We start from the raw sequence: 14,742 nt of genomic DNA, 5'->3' as shown, positions 1-14,742 counted from the left end.
GTTGCTAAGGTGTTCTGAGTGGTTGCTAGGGTGTTGCTAGGCGGTTGCTTACTTGCACAAGCCAAAAGGGCTATTCTTAACTCTTTCCCCGCCTGCATTTTTTTTAAGTTGCCAGCCACTGTCAGTGTTTTTGACCATTTGACAAAAATTTCATGGGCCCCAGAATATATAGCTGTATGAATATCTGAACATGCAATATATCAAAAGAAAGAACAGACAAGTTAAAACAAAAGAAAAACAAGTTAAACAAATTAAAGACAAGTGGAAAAATCAGCTAGTGCAATACGACAAATTACTCAAGATGCAATGTATGAAAAGTCTCAACATCTTGTTTATACGGTTTTAAGTTTTGAGATGTATTTACTGGAAAACAAGTCAAAACTGTAATAAAAAAACCGGTACATTTTTGCACTAAAAACACTGTTTTCAAACACACACCAGCCATTGTTCGGACAAACGCTTTTTAATACCACCACATAGTCCACGCATTTACTCAACCTTTCAGATACAGTAGGATCTAACTTTGCAGACAAAGCTTTCTAAATCACATTCAATCTTCGACATAGCCAGTATCCTTGAGACCAGTCTGCAGGTCCTGCACAACATTGAAAAGATCACAGTACTTTTTCCTGACATTCTCACTCAGCCTTGAAATTATGTTTAGTCTCATTCCTCCAAACCATTTGAAGAAGATCTTTTACGATCATTAGTCCTGCCGGTGCGAGGCACTTCCTATGTGGTCATGATTATCCTGAGCTCTGGAAGGAGAAAAAGTCCTCGTTTTCATGCATTATCACTAATGTGAAATAATTCAAAGCAGCGTATAAGGTTTTTTCAGACATCCGACCCTATAAATAATCAAGGGCCCATTCAAACCCTCCGAGTAATTACTCGTGTGTGGTGACAGCTGAAGGCAGGAGGAAAATGACAGGCCTCCAAGAGGGAGATGTAGTGTAAATTTTATGAGTGACAAAGAAGATTAGCACAAGGACTGGCTACATGCTACCCTGACCTCTATGTGGGCGTGCGGAGAACGAGGTGAACAGCGAACGGGCGGCTCCATCGCTACATCTGTACGCATTTGTGTCCATGATTTACTTCTCATGACGTTTGATTTTGAAATTTTTATCTGCTCGAGATGCATTACGACGCCATGGTCTTCTTTTGTAAATATTCAGCAGAGCTCTTTAAAGAAAGACTGAATGGTAACACTTTGCAATAAGGTCTCGTGAGTTAACGCCTAATGCTTTAACTAACATTAACAAACTATGACCAATGTATGTGTTAGAGTATTTATTAATCTTGTTAACATTAGTTGATAAAAACATAACTGTTCATTGTTAGTTTATGCTAGTAACTGTCCAATAAATAATATTAACAGATACAACTTTTGATTTTAATAATGTATTGGTTATGTTGAAATTAATGTTAACTATGACTAATTAATGGTTTAGAAGTAGTTTTCATTGTTAGTTCATGTTAACTAATGTAGTTAACTAATGGAGCTTTATTGTAAAGTGTTCCCACCCTGTTAATATTACTACTTCCTAAGATTTAATAAATGTGGTAGAACTACAGTATTTTTCATTGTTAGGTCATGTTAAAGGGATAGTTTACCCAAAAATGAAAACGGAGTGTTTATTTATACTAAGAGCAAATAGCCGACTTGTTGGCAGAGGCTATTTACACTGACTCCGCCCACTGACCTCTGGTTGGTCCAGACAAAAGTACAAAAACGCCTGTGATCTGTGCAAGTGCAGTGGTGTAGGGGTAAGGCACGTTCCAGACAATTTTTTGAATCTGCCATTTGCTGAACTCGTTCTTCTACCTTTTCCCATTGCATATCAGATTGGAAAGGCTTTTATTTTTTAATAAATATGAAGAAAATATGTAAAAAGTGGAATTAAATTGCCTAACGCTTATTTAATAATAAAGTGTTTATCGGGTAGAGTTAGGGTTAGGTGTAGGGAGGGCTTTATTGTTCCAATAAGGCGGCATTAAAATACTGAGGTGCAAATAGTACTGTAACTAGGCTACTATTTACACTTTTTGCAAAGAAAATGCTGCTATTTTACATATAGTAAATAGAATCTATGGCTATTTTTACTTGGTGTAAATAGCATCTATTACTAAGAAAATATGCTATTTTCACTTAGTGCAAATAGCCGCTGACAAATGAAAATGCTATCGTTAATTATTCACGTGGTTCCAAACCAATAAGACTTTCATTTATCTTCAGAACAAAAATGAAGATCTTTTTGATGAAATCTGAGACCTTTCTGTCCCTCCATTGTCAGGTACACAACTACCATTTTGCCACCTCAAAAAGTTCATTAAGAGATCGTAAAACTAATCCAAATGAGCGCTTTCAGCTTCCACAAGAACCAATGAGGGGCATTCTTGTGTTACGCAGCACGTTTGAGCTTCTGCAAGAACCAATGAGGGGCATTCTCGTGTTACGCAGCACGTTTGAGCTTCAGCAAGAACCAATGAGGTTCATTCTCATGTTACGCAGCACGTTTGAGCTTCAGCAAGAACCAATGAGGTTCATTCTTGTGTTACGCAGCACATTTGAGCTTCTGCAAGAACCAATGAGGTTCATTCTCGTGTTACGCAGCACGTTTGAGCTTCTGCAAGAACCAATGAGGGTCATTCTGGTGTTACGCACCACGTTTGAGCTTCAGCAAGAACCAATGAGGTTCATTCTCGTGTTACACAGCACGTTTGAGCTTCTGCAAGAACCAATGAGGGTCATTCTGGTGTTACGCACCACGTTTGAGCTGCAGCAAGAACCAATGAGGTTCATTCTCGTGTTACACAGCACGTTCGAGCTTCTGCAAGAACCAATGAGGTTCATTCTTGTGTTACGCAGCACGTTTGAGCTTCAGCAAGAGATTTGTTCTTGCGTGTCAAGCTGATTCGGTTGAGCTTCTTTTTATGTTCGCTGATCAATGTTTATATGTGAATAAAAGTCTAAATTAAATCTGTTCATCATATAAAGTGATCGAGTCTCTTCAGAAAATTTGGACTAAACCGCTCAATTCATATGGATTAGTTTTACAATCTCTTTATGAACGTTTTTGAGAGTCAAAGTGGTAGTTGCGTAACTGTCAATGGAGGGACATAAATAGCTCATATTTCATCAAAAATATCTTCATTTGTGTTCTGAAGATGAACGAAAGTCTTACGGGTTTAGAACGACATGAGGGTGAGTAAGAAATAATGAAAGAATTTTCATTCTTGGGTGAACTATCCCTTTAACTAATTTTATTAGCTAAATTACCTAAATTTTGTTAACAAACAAAAGCTTATTGTAAAGTGTTACTGACTGAATAATTTCAATGATGATTCTAGTTGATTTCAATGATGATCTATGATTACATCACATTATGAATCCGACGCCTGCAAATGAGAAACATAAGGTTTTCGCACCGAACACAAGATGTGAGAAAAGACAACACGGGTTTAATGTGTAAGTGACACTGACAAAGTCATCGCAAAACATCCTTACTGGAGCGTGATAGCCATTTTGCTCTGACATCCACCCTTTTCAAAGAGCTATTCAATGAGGCCTCCATCTGCATCGTTCCCGCCCAGCCTTCCGAGTGATGTGCCATTGATACTCCTTTGTGTTGCCTTTCCAAAGAAAGCTTTTGTTCGCTCTATAATTACAGGGGTACTTCTCAACTGTACTTGCATTTTTTTTTGCTACTAAAGCACACACACTCCGAAGCTGTAGGCGAACGACGGTCAGAGGGCTATGGCTGGGTTTAACGGGGTTGATGATGGCAACAGAGCACATCGGTACAATCCCCAGTGAGTCTTCCTTTCCAGACACGTTTTGGGAACGACGATTTTGCAGCACATCCCGCTGTTCCAACAGGCTTTTCGTCTGTTTTTGTCTCGACTTGTCAAGTGTCTGACATTCTGATTTAATCAACATCCGTGGCTGCCAGTTGAATTAGATCACTATCAAAAACGTGCCCGATACGCCATGTCCCTCACTTGTCAGAGACCAACTCATCTGCTCATTTATTTATCACACTCATCCTCCCATGGAGACACCTTGTAGTCCCTAGCAGAAACATGAGAGCTATCTGTCCATTACCGCTTGATTTGGATCTGCAGGCATAAGACATGAAGAGGAAAAAGTCATGGCACCCGGAGAAAATAAAACTAAAGATTCCTACAAAAGAGTCATGTTTGCTTAACCCTTTGATGCACAACATGGGTCTAAATAGACCCGACTGAGTTTTCATTTTCTATATCTTTGCAAGAAATTAATTTCATCATTCAGTATTCCAGGTATTCCTCAATTAACTTGTTTTAGATCATTACAAATCCTAATTAGAATTTTTCCTTTCTTACATTTCGAATAAAAATCGTTTTTGTTTCACTACCCTTCTAATGCGCAACATGGGTCTAAAAAGACCCGTATTTATGTTTCTTTGCTGAATATTTGAAAGAAATATATTTGATTTAATCCAGGTATTCATTAAATATCTTGTTTTTGATTTCCACAAATCATTATTTTTATTTTCCCTTTCTTACTTTATAAACAAACACGGTTTTTGTATTTCTACATCAGTTTTACACACATGGGTCAAAAATGACCCATATAGGAACCTTTGATATTTATAAATAGTATAAATATATTTACTGCAGAAAACTATTCACCTGCCACACATTTCACAATTCAACACGGCTGCTTTTGTATATTTCATGCATGTAAGTTTTATTTAATACATTTTTTGTCACAGAAAATATTTGATATTTTGTGAAAGACATCTAGATATAGCCTAAAATTTGAACGTTTAGGCTAAGGTTACCTTGACCTTGAAATCCATTACTAGTGCAAAAGAGAAACATGTCCAATACTATTAGCTAGCTTGCGGTCGACATATTTTATTTTATCTAATGTTAGATAGGTCAACAAAATGAAAGTTGCAATAGAAAGTTATATATATATACATATATATATATATATATATATATATATATATATATATATATATATATATATATTGGCGCTGTTGGGCAGAAACCTACCCCGGGCAGTACATCCATATTAATTTTTATTTGTGGTCATAAATCAATGCTATCGGTCACATAAGCCGTCGTGTGGTGACGTTCTGGTGCACTATGGCTGCTGTCGCATCATCCGGGTGGATGCTGCACATTGGTGGTGGGGAGATCCCCCCCTACAGTTGCACTACACTACAGTTTAATTTCAGTGTTATCGGTTATATGTGTGTTATACGTGACAAAGTGGCCAATAAACATATTTCAAGTGTTACAGTAAATGTGTTGATCTAAACAACTGTGACAATGGTTATTTTAACAAAAAGTTATTTATTCTTTTGTTTTATCACGCTTGCATAGATGGGTCATTTTAGACCCATGTGTGTAAACTTGATGTATTTACTCAAAACCTAGGAAATATTAAAATATGAATTTGTGATAATTGAAAACAAGATATTTTGAATATTCATAAATCATAGATCATGAAATATATAATGCTCAAATAAAGTGATTTCAAAAGGTGAAACAAAAAAATGCCGAGCCATACATGAAATAACATAGGAAATGAATACGGGTCTTTTTAGACCCATGTTGTGCATTAGAAGGGGTATCCATAGCTTGCGCATCAAAGGGTTAAAACAAAGCTAAGACTATAATTTCAGCAGAGAAGTGGAGTGCTTAAGACAAAGTGGTTTAGTATTTGGACAAAAGTCCACTCTATTTCAGATTAACCTATAATTCTGAGAGTGTTCTTTTTAGAAAATCTAAATGAAAATTTAATTGATTCTGTATTGAATATCAATGCAGGAAATATATATGGCAATATGTACAGTTTATTTAGTTGTATTGTGCCAATGACTGAATGGTTTTAAATTGTCCGACGTATTGAAAATAAAACAAAATAATAATAAAATAAGATAAAATAATAAAGTCAAAGTAAAGTAAAGTAAAAAATAAAACAATAAAACTGATGAGTTGCAAATATTCTAATAGGCAAGTAGAAAAATACAAGCGACAAGAAGCTAGAACAGCTATGTAGGAAATCGAATGACAAAATTACATATTCAAGAGAGCAGAGTTATAAATAGATTTGTACTAAAATGATCACTATTTGCCATTGTAGAAAATGCATACTATACGACTTATAAAATCATAAACATCATAAAATAATATTTTGCACACCAAACCCCATATGCTCTTATGTGAATATAGTATATATGACAATAAGGCCTCAGCTAATTCAAAACCATGCCTGCTGCTTGCAAGCTGAATGCGAGTAGTGCTATGTGAAAAGCTAAAGAAAGATGAAATCTTGCACACGAGAGATATGGACATTTTGAAAGGGATTGGAAAGATGCTATTCATTTCAAAAGTGTTTTTTCATTGCCAGAGGCAAATCAACTAAATGGATGTCAGTCATTCCATTCGGCACGGCGCGCAGAACGCTTTTTACCAAACCCCGCGATTGTGTTTCTCCTCTTCATTCATCTGCAGTTGGCAATATGAGAAAATATGGTGCATGCACATGCAACCCTCGGATGTACGCAATTTATATAAGCACAAGGGGTTTCGTATTAAACTGATTGGTCTGTTCTGGAAATGGGGTGAATCGTTCTGGAAGCAATGGGGCAAATCTATCCTGTGCGTTTCTATGCTCCAATAGACCACTTTGAGAATTAAATGTCACATTTTTAATGCTTCCATTACAACATTGAAATATTTAGCCAGCATACTTAATGTCGCTCATGTAGAGCATCTAAGCACCGTGTGAAGACACTTCCAGTGCATTTGTTGGGCCACCTGGGATGAAACGGCTTCTTTCTATTGCTATCTATTTAATAATATGGTTTATGATGAGTAAAATATAGAGGGAACCTCATTGTCTCAAGTCACCTTTCTTCAAATGTCTTTCTGCCAATAGTTTTCAATTTGGTTTTGCTTCAGTACGCAGATTTTTGACAATGAGACCACAAGTTTTGACCCAACAGAGTAACAAAATAGTTTATCATACAAAAAAAAAAAACACAATAGAAGTAATTTTCAACCACAGTAATGAATCTCATCAAGTTACAGTACAGTAACTCTGCCTGATATCATCATACTAACTGAAATTAAAGCTATACCCTATATTTTTCAGCATTGTCACTTAAATGACTGCTAATCAAATTTGGAAAATGTTAAACTCACACTAGACTCTTTGGCAACTGGATATTTTTCAATTAAAGGGATAGATTCTGTCATTAATTACTCACCCTCGTGTCTCTTCAGACAATTCGGACTAAACCGCTCAATTCACATGGATTAGTTTTACAAGCTCTTTATGAACTTTTTGAAGCGTCAAAATGGTAGTTGCGGAGTCAACGGAGGGACAGAAAGCTCTCAGATTTCATCATAAAGATCTTCATTTGTGTTCCGAAGATGAACATGTGGGCGAGTAATTAATGACAGAATTTATAGTTTTGGGTGATCTGGATACAGGAAATACATATGGCAAAATGTATAGTCAGTCAATACTGAAAAATAAACCCAACTAATAAAACTGTGGCACTGACATATACAATACAGCTAATTCTAAAACCGGAGGATGACTTGTATCATAGTTATATTATCATCATCACCCAGCTCTGAAACGTGCTCTATGGTAAAGCATTGGTTCAGACCAAGGACGATAATGATAATGATAGGCCTATATTATAGAAAATAGGTCTGAACATAAAAGAATTGCAGAGTCCACATCACAACTACGATAAATAACTAACGATAACGGAACAAAGAAACAATATCATTGGAATCACTTTCACAACTATTGTTTTCCAGCTGATTGTAAATTGACAAACATTGACAGCCAATCAGAATCCATCCTGCTTTAACGAGCTGGAGCAGATCACTGATTTATATAACAATGTAAACTCACCTAAAGGATTATTAGGAACACCTGTTCAATTTCTCATTAATGCAATTATCTAATCAACCAATCACATGGCAGTTGCTTCAATGCATTTAGGGGTGTGGTCCTGGTCAAGACAATCTCCTGGACTCCAAACTGAATGTCAGAATGGGAAAGAAAGGTGATTTAGGCAATTTTGAGCGTGGCATGGTTGTTGGTGCCAGATGGGCCGGTCTGAGTATTTCACAATCTGCTCAGTTACTGGGATTTTCACCCACAACCATTTCTAGGGTTTACAAAGAATGTTGTGAAAAGGGAAAAACATCCAGTATGCGGCAGTCCTGTGGGCGAAAATGCCTTGTTGATGCTAGAGGTCAGAGGAGAATGGGCCGACTGATTCAAGCTAATAGAAGAGCAACTTTGACTGAAATAACCACTCGATACAACCGAGGTATGCAGCAAAGCATTTGTGAAGCCACAACACGCACAACCTTGAGGCGGATGGGCTACAACAGCAGAAGACCCCACCGGGTACCACTCATCTGCATTACAAATAGGAAAAAGAGGCTACAATTTGCAAGAGCTCACCAAAATTGGACAGTTGAAGACTGGAAAAATGTTGCCTAATCTGATGAGTCTCGATTTCTGTTGAGACATTCAGATGGTAGAGTCAGAATTTGGCGTAAACAGAATGAGAACATGGATCCATCATGCCTTGTTACCACTGTGCAGGGTGGTGGTGGTGGTGTAATGGTGTGGGGGATGTTTTCTTGGCACACTTTAGGCCCCTTAGTGCCAATTGGGCATCGTTTAAATGCCACGGCCTACCTGAGCATTGTTTCTGACCATGTCCATCCCTTTATGGCCCCTTTATTCTTGAACATGACAATGAGTTCACTGTACTAAAATGGCCCCCACAGTCACCAGATCTCAACCCAATAGAGCATCTTTGGGATGTGGTGGAACGGGAGCTTCGTGCCCTGGATGTGCATCCCACAAATCTCCATCAACTGCAAGATGCTATCCTATCAATATGGGCCAACATTTCTAAAGAATGCTTTCAGCACCTTGTTGAATCAAAGGTATCATGGAAAGCGCTGTACAAATAAATGTGTCTAAAGTAAAGAAAAGATTCCTAAACTAATCAAACATTGAAATATACTGATATTAAGACGGAAAAAAAAAAGTTTACAATTACTGAAATTTGACAAAATAATGTCCAGAAAAAGAAGAATAGAAAAATCATATAGTGTGCACCCGGCTTTACACAAACAGAGCAAAAGGGGAAACAAAAAGACAAAAAAAATATAAAAGGTTGCAAAGCATCCAGTGAAAGCTCACAGCGCATGAATTATGTGGAGGACGTGTGTGGTGGTGGATGGTGAGAAGGACTTAGATTGAGATGTCCACTTCCAGCTCACTGGTTTGATATTTCCATCACGGACAGCGAAGGAGACCCTGACAGTCGGGCTGTTGGAAGCCAGCTGTTTTCATGCTTTGAGGATTCCGGAATGTGCAGCCAAGTTGAAGGATTGTTAGGAGATTATTAAGCAAAGTGACATGCAGAAAACGTGAATCCAGTGATGGAACGCTTGAAGAGTTTCACATGCAGTAGATCTTTGGCACCCAGTCAGCCATGAGCATTTCAGCATCAATGCTGCTGTAACATCGCATCCGAGTTAATCAAGTAACATTAACTAAATCCAAAGAGAATATGAAAGTTGCAGTTTGAAACAGTTGAAACATACACAGTCCTGCCTCACTGAGATCCAGCCATAATCTTTTTCAGTAGTAAAGTAGTAAAACTGTTTAGCACCTGGTAAGCTACTACTAAGGCCCTGTTTACACCTGGTATTAAGATGCGCTTTGGTCGATAGGATCACAAGTGGAAGACGCAAAATACAGGTGTAAATGGGGTCTAAAACGTTTTGAGCTTGTCCACTTTCAACCACTATAAGAGGTAGTCGAAAACGCATTTGACCGGATTGCTTTTGTAGTGTAAACATTCATGTGGTCGAATGTGTTCGAACAGCCACAAAATACTATCTACTCTCCACCTACTGACTTAATGTGCAAACATTATGTGAAGGCGGGATTTAAAATTTGTCGGCTGGAGACTCAAGTTTGGTTTGAAGATGAAAAACATACCAAGCACAATGTTCTCTCACCATTCCTGATTTCTAACACACACTCACAGTGTTCAGCGTGATCTTGCGGCTGTCAGAGCAGAAACGAAATGCTCTCTGTATGTTTTTTTCTGTCATGTACGATTGTGTAAATGTAAATTGCGCACGCTTACTTTGTCCATTAGATCGAAAGATCTGAAAAAACATACATTTACCCGCCCATAGACCCTCCCCTCGAAGACATCAGGACAGAAGTGGTTTAAAGTGGACAAAAGTGACGGATTAAAACACTAGGTGTAAACGGGAATGTGTCTCCCTCGTCTACTTGATCGTCCAAAACGCATCTAAATACCAGGTGTAAACAGGGCCTTAGTTACAGTAGGTAGTCATTAGTCTCAGCTTCAGACGGAACGGCCACAGTCTGTTAGATTTATATTGCACACAAAACTGGAAAACACTTTTTCACTGGTAAAATCTAATCTGCACTCAACTGAATTAAGTGCCAATAAAATTACTCGTGTCATGTATGATATTAAATTTAACTCTAAAAGTTCAAAACACACTGGGAATGCCATTAAAACCTTTCATTTATTCAGATAATTATAGGATAGGATCTGCCAAATTCAAAGTTGTGTAATTAAATGTATTGATATTGGGCTATAACATTTTTGTTCTTGTTTATTACTTTTTTAATTTAATTTATTATCATTACTTTTTTAATCCAGACAAGGTTCCAAAAGTAAACTAAACAATTTAATAAAGACTGCTAATGTGTTTCAGGAAAACACTTAAATTTTTTCTGTTTGATTGCAAGTATTGTATGTTTACTTTTCATTTAACACATCTTCTTCCTAGTAATTAGCATTATTTTAAAACACACTAAAATAATTTGACAGTGATGTGATAATTGAGCGCATTTGATTGACATGAAGTGAACAGGTTATTATTGACCGTGAAGCGAGTGGTTGGGAAAGAGAATGTCAACAGAAATCTCTAAGGTGTGTAAAACAAAACAAATCAGTTGTGTTGAGATTTGAATACTGTGTACTTGAAATCTGTGAAACATTTTATTGCTAAAAAAAAATATGCGCTGACCCTTAGTGTCATTACTATGACAACCAATGTGGACGTGCCGCAGGATGAACGTTTAAAAAAATAATAATTCATGTACACTACAGTTCAAAAGTTTTGGGGTTAGTAAGATTTTTCAATACTTTTAACTAATACTTTTATTTAGCAAGGATGCATTAAATTGATCATAAGTGACAGTAAAGACATTTAGCCTATAATGTTCTAATAGTTTTCTATTTCAAATAAATGCTGTTCTTTTTAACGTTCTATTCATCAAAAAATCTTGAAAATATATCCACAAAATATGCAGCAGCACAACTGTTTTCAACATTGATAATAATAATAATAATATACGTTTCTTGAGCAGCAAATCAGAATATTAGAATGATTTCTGAGGGATCATGTGACACTGAAGACTGGAGTAATGATGCTGAAAATTCAGCTTTGATCACAGGAATAAATTACATTTTAAAATATATTCACATAGGACACAGTTATTTTAAATTGTAATAATATTTTGCAATATTACTGTTTTACTGTATTTTTGATCAAATAAATGCAGCCTTGGTGAGCAAAATAGACTTCTTTCAAAAACATTTTAAAATCTTACCGACCCCAAACTGTTGAATGGTAGTGTACGAACTGTAGTTTTGAGTTCTTAAATACCTTTGTTAAAATAATTATATTTTTTATATTGATCAGTTATATCACCAACAAATCTTTCTCTTTACTCAAAAACACACAAAATAAAACTTAATTTCCACATTTACTCTACCAAACAGTCCCATGCAAAGCATGCTGTCAAACTAGAAATTCACTGTCCAGTTTCAGATGTCAACAAAAATGGATTAAGTTAAGTCCCATATTAAAAATGTATGTGAACTGGCCTGGGGCCATTTGCATAACCAGCCACTAAATTAAGACTGCGTCTTAAAAAGTGTCTGACTTATAAAGTTAAGACCAGTCTTGAAGAAAACAAATAGATGACTAACTTGTAACACTAGTCTTAGCAGTTTATGCAACTGGCCTGGTTGTGACTAAATGTTTAAGAATTGTTACTTTAAGTCAATTTAATTAAGCAAAAAACTTATATCACATTAACATTAAACACTATAACAAGTCATTTCATCTTTCTAAAAAAAACACATAAAATAATTAATTTCAACATTTTCTCTCTTGGTCCAGTACCATGCAAAGCATGCTGGGAATTAGAAATCCCCAGCCCATTTCAGTTAATGCAACTAAAATGATTAATGTAGTCCCAAAACAAATGGACTTAATAAACTTCAATAGCATGAATGTAAGTAGATTGAACACAAACAAATTTAGTTGTAACAGAATGTCCAACAATAAATATGCATTTAAAAAGTACCAAGTTGATACAACGAGGGTTTGATGGTTAAATCAATCACTAGATTTGACAAACCATCATGCTATTATGAAATGAATGTCCATGCTAGTGTAGTATATTATCTCTCACACAATCCCGCCCCTAAATGCCACATAGAAGCAATATGAAATGTGACAGATCACTTTAAACTCTCAGTCAAACTGCTCTTCTTGTCTAAGTGGGAGATGTTTGACTAGAATCTGCTGAAGTATGGACCAACATAACTTATGATCACTAGTCAAAGGTCTGGCTATACAAAACTAAATATTCATTATTGCAACAAGTAAGTTGGGGGAAAATATATATGGAAGTAGCCAAAACAAATAAACAAATCTGTATCACTTTTACACAACCAATATGATGTATGCACGCAAAGCAGCCTATATAACAAATAATTTACATGAAGGTTGAATCCTTAGCTTAAAGGGATACTTCACCTCTGGAAAGATGAATGTGTATTTAAAATGGGTCATTTATGTAGAAGAAATGTGAAATTATTTTTGGACTTTTCTAGACTGAGAAAAGCCAGAAAATGTATTTTTGGCTTATGTGGATAAAAGACAACAACTCCCAGCATGCACTTGCTTCGCTGCCCTAGGAGGCCACGCCAACCAGTAACAGAGCGCAGTAGTTAAACAACAAGTCTAGGCTACTAATGAGTCTCCATGATGAGTCTGCCCGAAAATGTGTTTCGAGATCGCCCAAAATGTCCGGGATTCGGCTTTTGCGCTCTACAGTAGCCATTCATTATGTTTACTGTGGCGAGCAGGACGAGGCTAGGGCCACGGGAGAACGGCGGGAGGCCGGTGGCGTGATTACTGATGAGCGACACCTGTGAGACGCACCGGTCTCGTATCTCTCACGGAGGAGTGGGAATTTTCTTAGCAATGTTAAAACGCACATCAACCGATCACTTGTTTAGCGTTCATGTAAACACTACATTCAGATTCACCAATCGGAATGAATTCAGTTAGATTGAAACAAAAGGTGTGGATGTAAACAATGAATGGCGACTGCAGAAAGCAAAAGCTGAATCCACTGCTGGACATCGACGGCCGGACAAGTCCGGGAAAAAGAGGATGGTAACCCCTACTACTCAGCTTTCTCCACAGAACAAGAGCCTGCCAGCTTAGCTTCCAAAAAAAGATGTCTGACACTCTGTGTACATTCTGTGAGTGAGATCCCACCCTCTATGGGCGGGTTGAAAACACGCGGGACAGCCCCTTCTACTAGCTGTAGTCTTTCGCCTCTGGCCCAAAAATACTCCGATGACGCAAAATGACGATTTTTGCGTCATCGGAGGATTTTTCCAGACAAAAAATACATAAATCTCTCGTCCCAGGGGCATATGAGGGTGGAAAGCACGGTAATTCGAAAATACTACAGGTTTTCTACTAATACAAAGCTTAATGCTAAATCCTGAAGTATCCCTTTAACTATAAGCTTTGGTGTGAAATATTTGAAATACAGCCCTGAAAACAAAAATAACTGCTACGTATAAGAGCTGTCGCTTGACCTGCCTTCAAGTGCAACTGAGAAATTCCTACTTCCGAGTTGGGAATTCATTATTACGACACGTTACACAATCAAGTTGGATATAACACAGATTAAACAAAGCTCAACGACTACCTGTAAAACAAAAACAACCTGGACATACGATTTCATTCCTGGACATTCTGCTCCACTTCCGGGTCGACCTGCAAAGAAGCTGATGTGACTTACCTCAGATCCACCCGTTACACAGACCGTTTCATACCACTGCTGGTTCAGCAGGTCAACCTGGTTAAGCAGAAAATAAAATGTACATATTTACCGCTTAAAGGGATACTCTACTTTTTTTGGAAATAGGCTCATTTTACAACTCCCCCAGAGTTAAACTGTTGAGTTTTACCGTTTTTGAATCCATTCAGCCGATCTCCGGTTCTGGCGGTACCACTTTTAGCATAGCTTAGCATACATCATTGAAGTGGACAAGCCCATTAGCATTTCTCAAAAAATATATAGTTCCGTTGTGTTGACGGAAGGTGGCCTATTTTCAGGCGCTGCATCATATCATTACGCCTGCTGCACTCATGGTACGGCAGTAAAGTTTCTTGATTATTACGCAGGAATGAGAGTATAGTTCCTAGCCATATCAGCCTAGAAAATCGCAACTTTACATTTTCCGTCAGTCTTAGTGCACGATGTAACTACAGAAGAGTCAAGTTTTAAATAGGAAAAATATCGAAAAACTTTGGTCATTTTTT

At 37.2% G+C, this 14,742-nt stretch overlaps 1 protein-coding gene across 1 annotated transcript in view; it reads right to left on the bottom strand.

Annotated features, from left to right (window-relative positions):
- Positions 1–14,281, bottom strand: part of LOC130076227 (teashirt homolog 2) — a 136,311-nt gene extending 122,030 nt beyond the window's left edge. The window contains exon 1 of the mRNA XM_056241242.1: positions 14,219–14,281. The gene's annotated coding sequence lies outside the window, so the exon portion shown is untranslated. The remainder of the gene's footprint in view (positions 1–14,218) is intronic.
- Positions 14,282–14,742: the final 461 nt, after the last annotated feature.

Source organism: Rhinichthys klamathensis, unplaced genomic scaffold, assembly GCF_029890125.1.
Source record: "Rhinichthys klamathensis goyatoka isolate OS25496 unplaced genomic scaffold, OSU_Roscu_1.1 h1tg000635l_1, whole genome shotgun sequence".
Classification (NCBI taxonomy): Eukaryota; Metazoa; Chordata; class Actinopteri; order Cypriniformes; family Leuciscidae; genus Rhinichthys; species Rhinichthys klamathensis.
The sequence above is the reverse complement of the archived record's forward strand: the minus strand, read 5'-3'. Positions and strand labels throughout refer to the sequence as shown.